Source organism: Lithobates pipiens, unplaced genomic scaffold, assembly GCF_037356315.1.
Source record: "Lithobates pipiens isolate NorthernLeopardFrog02 unplaced genomic scaffold, aLitPip1_a1.2 Scaffold_13, whole genome shotgun sequence".
In the NCBI taxonomy this organism is placed as follows: Eukaryota; Metazoa; Chordata; class Amphibia; order Anura; family Ranidae; genus Lithobates; species Lithobates pipiens.
Genome location: NW_027507718.1, coordinates 522,933,200 through 522,951,133, shown reverse-complemented (window position 1 = coordinate 522,951,133; position 17,934 = coordinate 522,933,200).

Genomic DNA, 17,934 nt, shown 5'->3' with positions numbered 1-17,934 from the left:
GGGTCCCAAAGCAGGATGCACCCCTTGCCACAAATGTGGCTTTTGCCGATATTTACATGCGTCAAAATCTATACGCCTGCCAAATGGTCACATTTTCAAGCCCAAATTTGCTGTGACTTGTCAGTCAGTGGGAGTGGTATACATCATGATCTGTCAGTGCAATGCTTTTTATGTTGGGAAGACGAAGCGTCCCTTCTTCCACCGCATCAGGGACCATGTGTCCCTGGTGCGGGGGAGGAAGATGGAAACCCCAATCAGCCGAAATTTTGGCTTATATCATCAGTTCAATGATAATGTCATGCATTTCTTCCCCTTGGAACATGTTCCTCCGGGAGAGAGAGGGGGGGACTACAATCATATTCTCTTACAACGGGAGACTCGATGGATACACAATTTGGAGGCTACCCGATCTCCGGGACTCAATGATGCAATTAGTTTTAAACCTTTCCTTGTATAGGAAGGGAGGAAAGAGAGGTAAGGTAAAGAGAAGTTCTAAACATCTTTTTTTTTTTTTTTGCACTGGACAACAATATAATGTAATAAATAAGAAACTTGACGATAATAATGTGGTTATTCGAAAACCACATAATAATGTGGTTATTCGAAAACCGGCGGACTGTGGTAGGGGCTCTGTGTTTAAAAGGGACCCTCTAAATATCTTCTGCCCCCTTTGGTCTGTACGGGCACCCCGGGGCGGGTTTGACCTATAACCCTCTTCAACCAGTTGAGGGTTTGGTCAGCCCGCCCCGTTTCTAATATGGGATATTCCCCTTCTCTGTTTTTGCCGGTTTGTTGCAAGTAAATTAGTTTCCTTTTCCATCTTTAGAAACCAGAGACATATGGTGATCGACATTCGTGTCGGGGTACCTTTGTCCTTATGTACTTGCACTATGACCCATCTGAATTCAAAACCAGGGCATATTGCCCTTAACCATCATGGTTACCTGTCTCTGGCCAAATGGCAAGCCTTGGTCATAGTACAGGCTCTGATGGGTCACTACTGGCAAAATCTCTGATTCCGGCCAGAATCCAAAATGGCCGACGTGCTGTATGGACGTGAAATACGTCCTCCGCGCATGCGCATTGGACATCTGTACGCGCACGAAGGGGATCCTCCCAATAGGTGTGCCCGCAGCCCGGCGGTGACGTCAGACGCCGCCGGGCTGGAGGCGCGAGTTAAATACGCGGGTCCCGGTCAGTGTTATCCAAGTCAGCATTGGAAGCTGACACGTGGAACTGCCAAACGGACGGATGAAACTCTGAAATCTTCCTGAGTGTACCACGGTGCTCTATCTAACAGGTAGGAAAGAAAATGTCTCTACCCGACTAGATGGACATTCCTGAAGTCCAAATTTAGGGCCATGCACTTTTTACTTTTGAAATGGCTATAGAAAATTGATGGAGACATGGTTTCTTCATTTACTCTTTTGTTTCATAGATCAGCACAGAGAAATTTCTCGTGTTTAGAAACATACTCTATACAATCTCTATCTGACAATAAATGGCATACGTGGACATCGGGCAGCTTGAACTGGTTCTATTTTTTTACTGCTTTGGTATTACCAGGTACGTTTATAATATGGACTGTGCCATTTGATAAATACATTCTAATGGCTGAGATATACTATATACACGTTTCTCGTGCCTCTGCAGATCCTTTGGGGATAGAAATGGGGGATCACTAAAAGGGACTCTTATCGCGGTCCGCTGGCTTGATGAATAAAGGAGGAGAAGACTATTTGTCCTCATTTAAGTGCTAATTGATATACGTAATATATGAAAATAACGACAGATAACAAAAGTAACTTACCAGATATATGGGGTAAGATGTCATTTTGCTTAGTATTATGCATATTTTATAGTCCAGTTGCTCATTTTATTTTAGTTTCTTTTTTCTTTTTTAATTTTGACTTTCTACAACCCTGTCTGCAATCTCCATAAAGGAGAATTATACTACCTATGTACCACATCTGGGGATGCCATTCGTGGGAATGGTGTAGTTGCTCCCTTTTTAATAATTAATTTGTTTATCCATCATTGATATGTAAATTATGCCCCTGTGTTTGAAAAAAAAATTTTGGTGATGGTTTCGCTGCTTTTGGGCCGATTTGTTGGACAGGAGCGAATCCACCACTAGACTGATTGAATCAGATATGTCAAACCATGCAGGTAGACATCTCTCATGGCCTTTTTTTTGGGCTTATTGTGTGTACAGAAATACTGTGTATTTGTATTAAAATAAATTTTCTTGTATAATTTCAGTTTTTTTGTTTGCTGTATGCTGCAATTGTCCTGAGGAAGCTCTGAAGAGCAAAACATGTAGGAAAGAAACAATGCAGTCTAAATCATATATGAATGTGGTAACAGATGGAGTAATATAGGCTCACATACCAATTTCTTTATATGTGTACTTTGTATTTTGTATGTTAAATGGATGTAATTGTCTATTTTGTTTGAAAAATGTCTTTTGTACACGAAATAAAAACTTCAATAATCCCTTTTCTTTTGAACAATATAAAAAAACTCACTTTACAACAATTTATAACCAATACATGTGACACCACTACCACAAATTATTGATCAGTAATACAAAACATTATTAAGTTCCCACTTGTGATCCAATAACAAATGAAAATAAACTCTTCACAAATGTATTCAATCAAAAAAGTCTCGTAAATATGCCACTCCAACTTCCTTGATAGATAATCTCAAGCTCCATGCAAAATCTTGCAAACTGTGATAAATCCAGAGAACTTGCATATACCTCCACCAAAAGGACACCGACGCCCAATCGTGATATGCAAATAAAATCTGCTTACCAGATTTGGTTGACCACTTTAATTAAAAAGTTAGTCAAACAACTCCTGTACAGGTATGTGCCTGTTCACATATCACATGGATACATAGGATAGTGCTTCCCCTTTCAGACTTTCAGGCGGTATGTAGAAAAAAACATAGAAGATCCATAGTGTAATACTAATTGTATTAATAAAAAAAGAATAAAAAAGCACAGCCAAGTGGCTCCTTACATTCGTGTATGCCCCACCCGGCACTGGGGCTGCTCGCCTGTTTTGTGCGTTACTGTCAATTAAACGCCATATAGTTTTGTGCGCTACCACCAATTTAATGCCTTATAGTTCTGTGTGTGTTACTGCCAGTTTAACGCCATATAATTTTGTGCGTTAAACTGCAAATTTAACACTATTTACTTCTGTGTTTGATACTGTAAGCTTAACCTCCCTGACGGTATGATTATGTCGGATTTTAGGTGCTGAAAACTTTACAATTATTTTGAATGGATATTTGGCGTTTTATATGGTAGGCCTGTAATTCTTAGAAATAATTCACTTAAGTCCATCCAAACAAGAGTCTAATAGATATCCCAGGTATGATAAAATGTGAAATATGAAATCATAAATTCACGATCCAATGCCTCCGGCTGCTGGGCAGAGACTGTCATGAAGCCGTAGTTGGCTTCATTCCAGTCTCCTAATAGTAAACATGGAAGCGACGTCATGATGTCACTTCCCGTTTACTCGGCTGCCAATAACGCCATTTTTAAAAAATATACAGTATTCAGAATCGCCGTTTTCGGTAATCTGAATACATTGAAGTGTAAAGGAGGGATCGGGGGTCTTTTAGACCCCTGATCCCTCCATAAAGAGTACCTGTCACCACCTATTACTGTCACAAGGGATGTTTACATTCCTTGTGACAGCAATAAAAGTGATCAAAAATTTATTTTTATTTTTTTAATTTATTAATTTTAAAATAAATTAAAAAAATAATAAAATTTTTACCCACTTGCTTACTGGGCACTTAAACCCCCCTCAGTCCCAGACCAATTTTCAGCTTTCAGCGCTGATGCACTTTGAATGACAATTGCGCGGGCATACAACACTGTACCCAAATGAAATTTTTATCATTTTTTTCCCACAAATAGAGCTTTCTTTTGGTGGTATTTAGTTACAGCTCGGAGTTTTATTTTTTGCTAAACAAACAAAAAAAGATGCAAAATAATAAAAAAAAAAAATCATGTTTTAATAGTTTGTTATAAAATTTTGCAAACGGGTCATTTTTCTCCTTCATTGAAGTGCGCTGATTAGGCGGCACTGATGGCTGCATTGGTGGGCACTGATGGGCTGCATTGGTGGGCACTGATGGGCTGCATTGGTGGGCACTGATGGGCTGCACTGGTGGGCACTGATAGGCATAGTTAAGGCGGCACTAATAGGCACAGATAAGGCGGCACCGATGGGCACAGATAAGGCGGCACTGATGGGCAAAGATGGGCACAGATAAGATGGCATGGATGGGTGGCACGGATAAGTGGCACGGATGGGTGGCACGGATGGGCACTGATAGGTACCACTGATAGATGGGACTGATGGGCACTGATAGGTGGCACTGATAGGTGGCTCTGATAGGTGGCACTGCTGGGCACTGATGGGCGGCACTGCTGGGCACTGATGGGCGGCACTGCTGGGCACTGATGGGCGGCACTGGGTCGCAGCACCTTTGAGGCAGATTGTGGGCACTGTGGGTGGCACTGTTGGTGGCACTGCTGGATGGCACTGTGGGTGGCATTGTGGGTGGCACTGTAGGTGGCACTGTGGGCAATATGGGCACTGATGGGGGGCACTGATGGGGGGCACTTACTTTTATTCAGGATGGCACGGCGGTGGGCAGGTGGGCACTGGCAGGGGGCAGGTGGTCAGCTGTATTGCTGGCCGTGATCGGGACTGATGTCCCGATCACGGCCGCCGGTGATCGGCTTTTTTTTTCTCTCCTCGCGCTGTCAGCGCGAGGAGGAATAATAGCCGATTACTGGCTCCTTTCTATCACATGATCAGCTGTCATTGGCTGACAGCTGATCACGTGATAAGGGGTCGGGATCGACCCCTTGCACGGATCGGTGATCAGGCGAGTCTCACGGACTCGCCGATCACAGAGCGCGCCGCGCGCGCCCCTCAGGGGGGCGCGCAGGCCGCTCGTATCCGGGACGACGTCAATAGACGTAGTCCCGGAAATGTAGGTCCGCGCTGATGCCGTCATTTGGCAATAGCGCGGATCTGTAGTGGTTAAAGCACCCACCATCCCCGCGAGGAAAGCAAAGAAAATGCATACGGAGTCTCTGCTAAAAAAATATATATAATGTTTGGGGGTTCCAAGTAATTTTCTAGCAAAAAATATGGATTTTAACTTGTAAACACCAAATGCCAAAAATAGGCTTAATCATGAAAGGGTTAACATAATATAGTTCTGTTTGCGTAACTGCCAGGTTAACAACATATAGTTCTGTGTGCATTACTGCAAGTTTAATGCCATATAGTTTTGGGCGTTACTGCCAGTTTAAAACCATATAGTACTGTGTGCGTTACTGCATGTTTAACGGAATATAGCTCTGTGTGCATTACTGCAAGTTTAATGCCATATAGTTTTTTGTGCAATACTTCCAGTTTAACGCCATATAGTTCAGTGTGATTTACTGCCAGTTTAATGCCATATAGTTTTGTGCGTTACTGCAAGTTTAAAACCATTTACTTATATGTACGTTACTGCAAGTTAAAATGCCATATAGTTTTGTGCATTACTGCCAGTTTAACCCCATATAGTTATGTGTGCGTTACTAACAATTTAATGCCATACCTTTTTTGTGTTACTGTAAGTTTAACGCCATTTACTTCAATGTGTGTTACTGCCAGTTTAACGCCACATAGTTTTGTGTGCATTACTGCCAGTTGAATGCCATTTACTTCTGCGTGCGTTACTGCCAGTTTAACGCCATATAGTTTTGTGTGCGTTACTGCCAGTTTAATGCCATATAGTTTTGCGTGCTATACTGCCAGCTTAACGCCATATAGTTTTGTGTGTTATTGCAAGTTTAGCACCATATAGTTTTGTGCATTACTGCCAGTTTAACCCCATATAGTTATGTGTGCGTTACTAACAATTTAATGCCATACCTTTTTTTGTATTACTGTAAGTTTAACGCCATTTACTTCAATGTGTGTTACTGCCAGTTTAACGCCACATAGTTTTGTGTGCATTACTGCCAGTTGAATGCCATTTATTTCTGCGTGCGTTACTGCCAGTTTAACGCCATATAGTTTTGTGTGCGTTACTGCCAGTTTAATGCCATATAGTTTTGCGTGCTATACTGCCAGCTTAACGCCATATAGTTTTGTGTGTTATTGCAAGTTTAGCACCATATAGTTTTGTGTGTTACTGCCAGTTTAACACCATATAGTTCTGTGTGTGTTACTGCCAGTTTAATGACATATTTTTTGTGTGTTACTGCAAGTTTAACACCATTTACTTCTGTGTGCATTACTACAAGTTTAATGCCATATAGTTTTGTGCGTTACTGCCAGTTTAACGCCACATAGTTCTGTGTGCGTTATTGCCAGTTTAACTCCATATAGTTCTGTGTGCGTTACTGCAAGTTTAACACCATATAGTTTTGTATGCGATACTTTCAGTTTAATGCCATATAGTTTCATGCGTTACCACCAGTTTAACACCATTTATATATGTGCATTACTGCAAGTAAAATGCCATATAGTTTTGTGTGTTACTACAAGTTTAGCGCCATATAATTTTGAGTGTTACTGTCAGTTTGATGCCATATAGTTCTGTGTGCGTTACTGCTAGTCGAACGCCATATCATTTTGTGTGTTACTGCAAGTTTACGCCATTTACTTCTGTGTGCGTTACTTCCAGTTTAACGCCACATAGTTTTGTTTGTGTTACTGATTCTTTAACACCATTTACTTCTGTGTGCATTAGTGTAAGTTTAACATTATATAGTTTTGTGTTACTGCCAGTTTAATGTCATAAAGTTCTGTGTGCGTTATTGCCAGTTTAACGCCATATAGTTTTGTGCGTTACCACCAGTTTAATGCCTTATAGTTCTGTGAACATTACTGCCAGTTTAACGCCAACTAGTTTTGTGCGTTACTGCAAGTTTAATGCCATTTACTTCTGTGTGCGTTACTGCAAGCTTAACATAATATAGTTTTGGGTGTTACTGCCAATTTAACACCATATAGTTCTGTGTGCATTACTGCAAGTTTAATGGGATATAGTTCTGTGTGCATTACTGCAAATTTAATGGCATATAGTTTTGTGTGTGATACTTCCAGTTTAATGTCATATAGTTCTGGGTGGTTTACTGCCAGTTTTTAACGCCATATAGTTTTGTGTGTGTTACTGCCAGTTTGATGCCATACAGTTCTCTGTGTGTTACTGCCATATCGTTTTGTGTGTTACTACCAGTTTAATGCCATATAGTTTTGTGCGTTACCGCCAGTTTAACACCATTTACTTATAAGTGCGTTACTGCAAGTTAAATGCCATATAGTTTTGTGTGTTACATCAAGTTTAGCGCCATATGGTTTTGAGTGTTACTGCCAATTTAACACCACATAGTTTTGTTTGTGTTACTGCTACTTTAACGCCATTTGCTTCTGTGTGCATTACTGTAAGTTATATACTATATAGTTTTGTGTGTTAATGCCAGTTTAATGCCATAAAGTTCTGTGTGCGTTATCGCCAGTTTAACGCCATATAGTTCTGTGTGCGTTACTACCAGTTGAATGCCATATAGTTGTGTGCATTACTGAAAGTTTATTGCCATATAGTTTTGTGTGTTACCACCAGTTTAACGCCATATAGTTTTGTGTGTTACTGTCAATTAAACACCATATAGTTTTGTGCATTACCACCAGTTTAATGCCTTATAGTTCTGTGTGCATTACTGCCAGTTTAACGCCATATAGTTTTGTGCTTTACTGCAAGTTTAATGCCATTTACTTCTGTGTGTGTTACTGCAAGCTTAATATAATATAGTTCTGTTTGCATTACTGCCAGTTTAACACCATATAGTTGCGTTACTGAAAGTTTAACAGCATATTGTTCTGTGTGCATTACTGCAAGTTTAATGACATATGGTTCTGTGTGCATTACTGCAAGTTTAATGCCATATAGTATTGTGTGCGATACTTCCAGTTTAACGCCATACAGTTCTGTGTGCTTTACTGCCAGTTTAATGCCATATAGTTTTGTGCATTACTGTCAGTTTAACACCATATAGTTGCATGCGTTACCGCCAGTTTAATGCCCATATAGTTTTGTGTCCATTTATTTATATGTGCGTTACTGCAAGTTAAACACTATATAGCTTTGTGCGTTATTGCCAGTTTAACTCCATATAGTTTTGTCAATTAATGCAATTTTACCGCCATTTACTTCTGTGTGCATTACTGCCTTTTTAACGCCATATAGTTTTGTGTGCGTTATTGCCAGTTTAACACCATTTACTTCTGTGTTCATTGCTGCAAGCTTAACTCCATATAGTTTTGTGCGTTATTGCCAGTTTAACACCTTACTCTTCTATGTGCGTTAATGCCAGTTTAACGCCATATAGTTATGTGCATTACTGCAAGTTTAATGCCATATAGTTTTGTGTGCGATACTGCCAGTTTAACACCGTATAGTTTTGTGCATTACTGCAAGTTTACAGTCATTTACTTCTGTGTGCGTTACTCGTTTTTTGCATTGCTGACATTTTAAAGCCACATATTGTTGTGCATTAATGCAAATTTGACTGCCATTTACTTGTGTGTGTGTTACTGAGAGTTTAATGCCATATAGTTTTGTGCGTGTTACTGCCAGTTTAATGCCATTTACTTCTGTGTGCATTACTGCAAGTTTAATGCCATATAGTTTTGTGTTTTATGGCCAGTTTAATGCCATATAGTTTTGCATGTTACTGTCAATTAAACGCCATATAGTTTTGTGCATTACTGCCAGTTTAACACCATATAGTTTTGTGCGTTACCACCAGTTTAACGCCATATAGTTGTGTGCATTACCGCCAGTTTAACACCATATAGTTTTGTGCGTTACTGCAAGTTTAACACCATTTACTTATATGTGCGTTACTGCAAGTTAAAAGCGATATAGTTTTGTGTGTTACTGCCAGTTTAACGTCATATAGTTCTGTGTGCGTTATTGCCAGTTTAACGTTATTTACTTCTGTGTTCATTGCTGCAAGCTTAACCCCCCGGCGGTATTCCCGAGTCTGGCTCAGTGTGAACATTTTGTACCATTAGCGGTAACCCCGAGTCAGATCCAGCGATGTCCCCCCACTGTACGAGCGAGCCGTCCTGCGCTCGAGCTATCACGGAAGCTCCGTTCCCTGCGAGTGTTGCGATGCACGGGGACGGAGAACAGCGCTAAATTTAAAAAGTAAAACACACACATTACATACAGTATAATGTAATCTTACAGATTACATTGCTGTATGTAATTATTTCACATCCCCTTTGTCCCTAGTGGTTTGTCCAATGTCCTGCATGCAGTTTTATATTATAAAAACTGTTCTTTATGCCTGAAAACTGGAGATTGTCCATAGCAACCAAAACTGTCCCTGTACAAAAATGGTTTTAGACCAGCTAGAAAACAGAGATAATACATTAGAATCACTCGCAGAATTGAGCGATAGTGATTTGTGGGGAGATCCGTCATCAAATACTGAAAAGTATTGACATTGTCAATTCTGCAACTGAGCAAATTTCAGTGTTTTTGATTTGATTACATTATTGAATATTTGTTATTATAGTTATATTATTATTTGGTATATTTATTTATAGTTATTTATTATATTATAATTTATGATTTCATTTTTCAAACTTTATCATACCCGGGATGTCTACTAGACTCTGGATTGAACAGATTTAAGTAAGTTATTCCTAATAATTACAGGCCTACAATATAAAATGCCAAATTTTAATGCAAAATAATTGTACTGCTTTCAGCACCTAAAATTGGAAATAATCATACCACCAGGAAGGTCAACACCATATAGTTTTGTGCGTTACTGCCAGTTTAACGCCTTATATTTCTATGTGACTTACTGCTAGTTTAACGCCATATAGTTGCGTGCATTACTGCAAGTTTAATGCCATATAGTTTTCTGTGTGATACTGCCAGTTTAACACCATATATTTTTGTGCATTACTGCAAGTTTACAGTCATTTACTTCTGTGTGCGTTACTGCCAGTTTAATGCCATTTACTTCTGTGTGCGTTACTGCAAGTTTAAAGCCATATAGTTTTGTGCTTTCCCGCCAGTTTAACTCCATATAGTTCTAAGTGCGTTCCTGACAATTTAAGGCCATATAGTTCTGTGTGAGCATTACTGACTGTTTAATGCCATATAGTTGTGTGTGTTATTGCAAGTTTAACGCCATTTACTTCTGTGTGCATTACTGTAAGTTTAATGCCATATCATTTTGTGTGCGTTACTGGCAGTTTAACGAGATATAGTTTTGGGCATTTCTGCCAGTTGAACACCATATGTTTTTGTGTGTTCATTACTGCAAGCTTAACACCATATAGTTTTGTGCGTTACTGCTAGTTTAATGCCATATACCTCTATGTGCATTACTGACGGTTTAACGCCATATAGTTGTGTGCATTACTACAAGTTTAATGCCTTATAGTTTTGTGTGCGATACTGCCAGTTTAACACCATATAGTTTTGTGCGCTACTGCAAGTTTACAGTCATTTACTTGTGTGCACTACTGCCACTTTAAGGCCAAATAGTTTTGTGTGCATTACTGCTAGTTTAACGCCATTTACTTCTGTGTGCTTTACTGCACGTTTAATGCCATATCGTTTTGTGCATTACTGCCAGTTTAACGCCATACATTTTTGTGCATTACTGTAAATTTGACCATCATTTACTTCTGTGTGTGTTACTGAGAGTTTAACGCTATATAATTTTGTGTGCGTTACTGCCAGTTTAACGCTATTGACTTCTGTGTGTATTACTGCAAGTTTAACGGCATATAGTTTTGTGTGTTACCGCTGGTTTAATGCCATATAGTTTTGTGCATTGCTGTCAATTTATCATCATATAGTTTTGTGAGTTACCACCAGTTTAATTCCTTATAGTTCTGTGTGTGTTACTGCCAGTTTAACGCCATTTATTGTTGTGCATTACTGCAAGTTTAACGCCATTTACTTCTGTGTGCATTACTGCAAGCTTAACGCCATATAGTTTTGTGTGTGTTATTGTCAATTTAACAACATATAGTTCGGTGCGGATTATTGCAATTTTAACACCATATAGTTTTGTGAGTTACTGACAATTTAACACCATATCATTTTGTGGGTTACCGCCAGTTTAATGCCATATAGTTTCGTGCGTTACCACCAGTTTAACACCATTTATATATGTGCATTACTGCAAGTAAAATGCCATATAGTTTTGTGTGTTACTACAAGTTTAGCGCCATATAATTGTGAGTGTTACTGTCAGTTTAATGCCATATAGTTCTGTGTGCGTTACTGCCAGTCGAACGCCATATCATTTTGTGTGTTACTGCAAGTTTACGCCATTTACTTCTGTGTGCGTTACTTCCGGTTTAACGCCACATAGTTTTGTTTGTGTTACTGATTCTTTAACACCATTTACTTCTGTGTGCATTAGTGTAAGTTTAACACTATATAGTTTTGTGTTACTGCCAGTTTAATGCCATAAAGTTCTGTGTGCGTTATTGCCAGTTTAACGCCATATAGTTTTGTGCGTTACCACCAGTTTAATGCCTTATAGTTCTGTGAACATTACTGCCAGTTTAACGCCAACTAGTTTTGTGCGTTACTGCAAGTTTAATGCCATTTACTTCTGTGTGCGTTACTGCAAGCTTAACATAATATAGTTTTGGGTGTTACTGCCAATTTAACACCATATAGTTCTGTGTGCATTACTGCAAGTTTAATGGGATATAGTTCTGTGTGCATTACTGCAAATTTAATGGCATATAGTTTTGTGTGTGATACTTCCAGTTTAATGTCATATAGTTCTGGGTGGTTTACTGCCAGTTAAATGCCATATAGTTTTGTGTGTTACATCAAGTTTAGCGCCATATGGTTTTGAGTGTTACTGCCAATTTAACACCACATAGTTTTGTTTGTGTTACTGCTACTTTAATGCCATTTTCTTCTGTGTGCATTACTGTAAGTTTAACACTATATAGTTTTGTGTGTTAATGCCAGTTTAATGCCATAAAGTTCTGTGTGCGTTATCGCCAGTTTAATGCCATATAGTTCTGTGTGCGTTACTACCAGTTGAATGCCATATAGTTGTGTGCATTACTGAAAGTTTATTGCCATATAGTTTTGTGTGGTACCACCAGTTTAACGCCATATAGTTTTGTGTGTTACTGTCAATTAAACGCCATATAGTTTTGTGCATTACCACCAGTTTAATGCCTTATAGTTCTGTGTGCATTACTGCCAGTTTAACGCCATATAGTTTTGTGCGTTACTGCAAGTTTAATGCCATTTACTTCTGTGTGTGTTACTGCAAGCTTAATATAATATAGTTCTGTTTGCATTACTGCCAATTTAACACCATATAGTTCTGTGTGCGTTACTGCAAGTTTAACAGCATATTGTTCTGTGTGCATTACTGCAAGTTTAATGACATATGGTTCTGTGTGCATTACTGCAAGTTTAATGCCATATAGTTTTGTGTGCGATACTTCCAGTTTAACGCCATACAGTTCTGTGTGCTTTACTGCCAGTTTAATGCCATATCGTTTTGTGCATTACTGTCAGTTTAACACCATATAGTTGCATGCGTTACCGCCAGTTTAATGCCCATATAGTTTTGTGTCCATTTATTTATATGTGCGTTACTGCAAGTTAAACACTATATAGCTTTGTGCGTTATTGCCATTTTAACTCCATATAGTTTTGTCAATTAATGCAATTTTACCGCCATTTACTTCTGTGTGCATTATTGCCTTTTTAACGCCATATAGTTTTGTGTGCGTTATTGCCAGTTTAACACCATTTACTTCTGTGTTCATTGCTGCAAGCTTAACTCCATATAGTTTTGTGCGTTATTGCCAGTTTAACACCTTACTCTTCTATGTGCGTTAATGCCAGTTTAACGCCATATAGTTGTGTGCATTACTGCAAGTTTAATGCCATATAGTTTTGTGTGCGATACTGCCAGTTTAACACCGTATAGTTTTGTGCATTACTGAAAGTTTACAGTCATTTACTTCTGTGTGCGTTACTCATTTTTTGCATTGCTGACATTTTAAAGCCACATATTGTTGTGCATTAATGCAAATTTGACTGCCATTTACTTGTGTGTGTCTTACTGAGAGTTTAATGCCATATAGTTTTGTGCGTGTTACTGCCAGTTTAATGCCATTTACTTCTGTGTGCATTACTGCAAGTTTAATGCCATATAGTTTTGTGTTTTATGGCCAGTTTAATGCCATATAGTTTTGCATGTTACTGTCAATTAAACGCCATATAGTTTTGTGCATTACTGCCAGTTTAACACCATATAGTTTTGTGCGTTACCACCAGTTTAACGCCATATAGTTGTGTGCATTACCGCCAGTTTAACACCATATAGTTTTGTGCGTTACTGCAAGTTTAACACCATTTACTTATATGTGCGTTACTGCAAGTTAAAAGCGATATAGTTTTGTGTGTTACTGCCAGTTTAACGTCATATAGTTCTGTGTGCGTTATTGCCAGTTTAACGTTATTTACTTCTGTGTTCATTGCTGCAAGCTTAACCCCCCGGCGGTATTCCCGAGTCTGGCTCGGTGTGAACATTTTGTACCATTAGCGGTAACCCCGAGTCAGATCCAGCGATGTCCCCCCACTGTACGAGCGAGCCGTCCTGCGCTCGAGCTATCACGGAAGCTCCGGTCCCTGCGAGTGTTGCGATGCACGGGGACGGAGAACAGCGCTAAATTTAAAAAGTAAAACACACACATTACATACAGTATAATGTAATCTTACAGATTACATTGCTGTATGTAATTATTTCACATCCCCTTTGTCCCTAGTGGTTTGTCCAATGTCCTGCATGCAGTTTTATATTATAAAAACTGTTCTTTATGCCTGAAAACTGGAGATTGTCCATAGCAACCAAAACTGTCTCTGTACAAAAATGGTTTTAGACCAGCTAGAAAACAGAGATAATACATTAGAATCACTTGCAGAATTGAGCGATAGCGATTTGTGGGGAGATCCTTCATCAAACACTAAATCTAATGACAGCGACAATTCTGCAAATTAGCACATTTCAGTGTTTTTGGATTTGATTACATTATTGAATATTTTTTTTTATTATTTGTTATTATTTATAGTTATTTATTATATTATAAACTTTATCATACCCGGGATATCTACTAGACTCTTGTTTGAACAGATTTAAGAGAGTTATTCCTAAGAATTGCAGGCCTACAATATAAACGCCAAATTTCCATGCAAAATAATTGTACTGCTTTCAGCACCTAAAATCAGAAATAATCATACCGCCAGGGAGGTTAATAAATCCACTTCAATACCGGGCCTATTCTGGCACTTCTCTCCTTCATGTAAAATCATAATTTTTTTGCTAGAAAATTACTCAGAACCCCCAAACATTTTTTTTTTTTTATCAGACAACCCTAGGGAATAAAATGGTGGTAATTGCAACTTTTATCTCAAATGGTATTTGCGCAATCATTTTTCAAACTCCTTTTTTTTTTTTTTTTTTTAAATGGTTTCATAAATAAAAAAATAACAAAACAATTCCCCCCTTTTTTAGTATTAAAGTTAGCCCAATTTTTTTTGTATAATCTGAAAGATGATGTTACGCCAAGTAAATAGATACCTAACATGTCACACTTTAAAATTGCACACAATCATGGAATGGCACCAAACTTCATTACTTACAAATCTCCATAGGTGATGCTTTCATTTTTTTTTTACAGGTTACCAGCTTAGAGTTAAAGAGGAGGTCTAGTGCTAGAATGGTTACAAATGCTCTAATGCATGCGGTGATACCTCAGATGTGTGTTTTGAGTGGCGTTTACATTTGTGCGTGGGACTTACTTGTGCGTTCGCTTCTGAGCGCGAGCTGCCAGAGACAGGGCATTTTTTCTCTCCTCTAGGCTGGAAATGAGATTGAAAAAAAAAATTCACGATTTGTTTATTTTCGTTTATTTATGACTAGTGATGGCCGAACGGTTCGCCCGGCGGTCGTTTCGCGGCGAATTTCCGACATTCGCGGTCCGCACGTTCGAACGCCTTTTTCCGTCGTTCGCCGCGGCGGACTTACGTGTTTAATGTATACAAGAACTTTAACCTTTGGTGACACGTTTATCATGTGATACAGGACAGCCAATTGAGACATGACAGCACATGGACACTTGTACATTCCCCCTAACCTATAAATACACCCGATCCGGTGGCCATTTTACATTCTTTCTTCTGTTACGATAGGGACAGGTTCCTGTGTGGAGTAGGGAGAGATAAACCACTAGCTATTTGGTACACAAAAGTTCTTTTCAGGACTGGTATAGGTGTTAGGTGTTGATAGGTTTGCTGTGCTGCTGATTCTTGCAGCAGCCTGAGTGTCTTTTGTTAGTTTAGAGAAAGGGAAAGGACGGTGTATGCTACAGGGACAGCCAGATTAGTCTTTCATCATCATCATCATCATCATCATCATTAGCTGTTACTATCAAGGTCCACAAAAGAGCTGTTCCAGTAACCACTAATCGTTCTCTTTTTTTGCCAATTTGTATAGGGACAGGAAGGAAGCAGTGTTGTCAGGCAGTGAGGGTAATTTTAAAGACTTGCTGTTATTATTAGTTCCACAAAGGTTCTTTTCAGGACTGGTATCAGTGGTACAGTAATAGGCTTGTACATGTATAATATTCTTTCTTCCAAATATAGAAAGGATATTATACTTGACTGCTGCCCTTCTGCTGCAGTCTGCTAAACATTCACAACTCACTTGTTCCACAAAAGTTCTTATAAGGACTGGTAACTTGGTATAGGGTGCTACGGTACATAGGCTTGAGTGCGGTACAGTCTGCTGTTCTGTAAGGACCGCTATCGGTCCACAATAGATAGGGTTGACGTGCACCACTGCTGACCGCTGCCCTATACTGCAGCAGTCCTTCAGCGGTATAGGGACTGACGTACAGTCTGCTAAACACTAATACACAACCTGCTTGGTCCACAAAAGTTCTTATAAGGACTGGTAACTTGGTATAGGGTGCTACGGTACATAGGCTTGAGTGCGGTACAGTCTGCTGTTCTGTAAGGACCGCTATAGGTCCACAATAGATAGGGTTGACGTGCACCACTGCTGACCGCTCACCTATACTGCAGCAGTCCTTCAGCGGTATAGGGACTGACGTACAGTCTGCTAATCACTAACACACAACCTGCTTGTTCCACAAAAGTTCTTATAAGGACTGGTAACTTGGTATAGGGTGCTACGGTACATAGGCTTGAGTGCGGTACAGTCTGCTGTTCTGTAAGGACCGCTATCGGTCCACAATAGATAGGGTTGACGTGCACCACTGCTGACCGCTGCCCTATACTGCAGCAGTCCTTCAGCGGTATAGGGACTGACGTACAGTCTGCTAAACACTAATACACAACCTGCTTGGTCCACAAAAGTTCTTATAAGGACTGGTAACTTGGTATAGGGTGCTACGGTACATAGGCTTGAGTGCGGTACAGTCTGCTGTTCTGTAAGGACCGCTATAGGTCCACAATAGATAGGGTTGACGTGCACCACTGCTGACCGCTCACCTATACTGCAGCAGTCCTTCAGCGGTATAGGGACTGACGTACAGTCTGCTAATCACTAACACACAACCTGCTTGTTCCACAAAAGTTCTTATAAGGACTGGTAACTTGGTATAGGGTGCTACGGTACATAGGCTTGAGTGCGGTACAGTCTGCTGTTCTGTAAGGACCGCTATCGGTCCACAATAGATAGGGTTGACGTGCACCACTGCTGACCGCTGCCCTATACTGCAGCAGTCCTTCAGCGGTATAGGGACTGACGTACAGTCTGCTAAACACTAATACACAACCTGCTTGGTCCACAAAAGTTCTTATAAGGACTGGTAACTTGGTATAGGGTGCTACGGTACATAGGCTTGAGTGCGGTACAGTCTGCTGTTCTGTAAGGACCGCTATCGGTCCACAATAGATAGGGTTGACGTGCACCACTGCTGACCGCTGCCCTATACTGCAGCAGTCCTTCAGCGGTATAGGGACTGACGTACAGTCTGCTAATCACTAACACACAACCTGCTTGTTCCACAAAAGTTCTTATAAGGACTGGTAACTTGGTATAGGGTGCTACGGTACATAGGCTTGAGTGCGGTACAGTCTGCTGTTCTGTAAGGACCGCTATCGGTCCACAATAGATAGGGTTGACGTGCACCACTGCTGACCGCTGCCCTATACTGCAGCAGTCCTTCAGCGGTATAGGGACTGACGTACAGTCTGCTAAACACTAATACACAACCTGCTTGGTCCACAAAAGTTCTTATAAGGACTGGTAACTTGGTATAGGGTGCTACGGTACATAGGCTTGAGTGCGGTACAGTCTGCTGTTCTGTAAGGACCGCTATCGGTCCACAATAGATAGGGTTGACGTGCACCACTGCTGACCGCTGCCCTATACTGCAGCAGTCCTTCAGCGGTATAGGGACTGACGTACAGTCTGCTAATCACTAACACACAACCTGCTTGTTCCACAAAAGTTCTTATAAGGACTGGTAACTTGGTATAGGGTGCTACGGTACATAGGCTTGAGTGCGGTACAGTCTGCTGTTCTGTAAGGACCGCTATCGGTCCACAATAGATAGGGTTGACGTGCACCACTGCTGACCGCTGCCCTATACTGCAGCAGTCCTTCAGCGGTATAGGGACTGACGTACAGTCTGCTAAACACTAACACACAACCTGCTTGGTCCACAAAAGTTCTTATAAGGACTGGTAACTTGGTATAGGGTGCTACGGTACATAGGCTTGAGTGCGGTACAGTCTGCTGTTCTGTAAGGACCGCTATCGGTCCACAATAGATAGGGTTGACGT